We start from the raw sequence: 797 nt of genomic DNA, 5'->3' as shown, positions 1-797 counted from the left end.
TGGGTAGTGTGAGCAGAAAAGGCCAAAGACACTTTAATATTGAAATTGGATATATGACATAGCGACTACGGATACAGTCGCGAGGGAAAGGAAGAAAAAGAATTGGCACCAATTGAAAATTTGTCGTGGTAGCGAGTGAAAGCACTGTGAGCTAAAGATAGTAGCTAATGGCGTCAGCCATTATCTCGTGTCCGGGCTAGCAGTGAATTGGGGAATTCTACCTCGTTAGTGAGCGAGAAGCAGAAGGTAAAACTTTATGGTTACACCTATTTATTTTGCTGAATTTTATGAGGAATTAAATTGAGTGTTACATTAAAACCATGCCATTGTGTGTTGAAGAGATAAGACGGCTGCGTTGTGTGTGCGCGCCATTCTGAGCGGACATTACCGTATGCTCGTATTAATACAAGGAGATTGGTCAGTTTTTTTTGTTTTGGGACATTCTATTCCATTCGTGAAATGATCACAAATCATTCTTGGAGTTCGATGGCGAGCCTCCCAGCGGATTCTGGAACGGGAAGATCTGGATAATTTTGGTCAGCATACAGGTGTTACTACACTCCCAGTGTGGTGGATAAAGGATTCAAATACGCCTTCTGGTGCAGTATATTTTTTCATCATCATACTGAGACTGGACTTATTTGGACTTCTGGAGTGCTGATTTGACTTTTATTGTTTCCTTGGACTGAACTACTTTAGTACTGATGAAACTGTATATGCACTGAAGAGACAATGTTATTATGGCGTTACCGGTATTGTAAACTTTGGATTCTTGTATGATTGAGTGATTTGAAAGG

At 40.5% G+C, this 797-nt stretch overlaps 1 protein-coding gene across 1 annotated transcript in view; it reads left to right on the top strand.

The window, feature by feature from the left end:
- sema3b (sema domain, immunoglobulin domain (Ig), short basic domain, secreted, (semaphorin) 3B) overlaps nt 1-797 on the top strand; it is a 74,057-nt gene that overhangs the window by 29,951 nt on the left and 43,309 nt on the right. The window lies entirely within an intron of this gene.

This window comes from Monopterus albus, unplaced genomic scaffold (assembly GCF_001952655.1).
Source record: "Monopterus albus unplaced genomic scaffold, M_albus_1.0 scaffold6.1, whole genome shotgun sequence".
Classification (NCBI taxonomy): Eukaryota; Metazoa; Chordata; class Actinopteri; order Synbranchiformes; family Synbranchidae; genus Monopterus; species Monopterus albus.
This window is presented reverse-complemented; position numbering and strand designations above follow the sequence as displayed.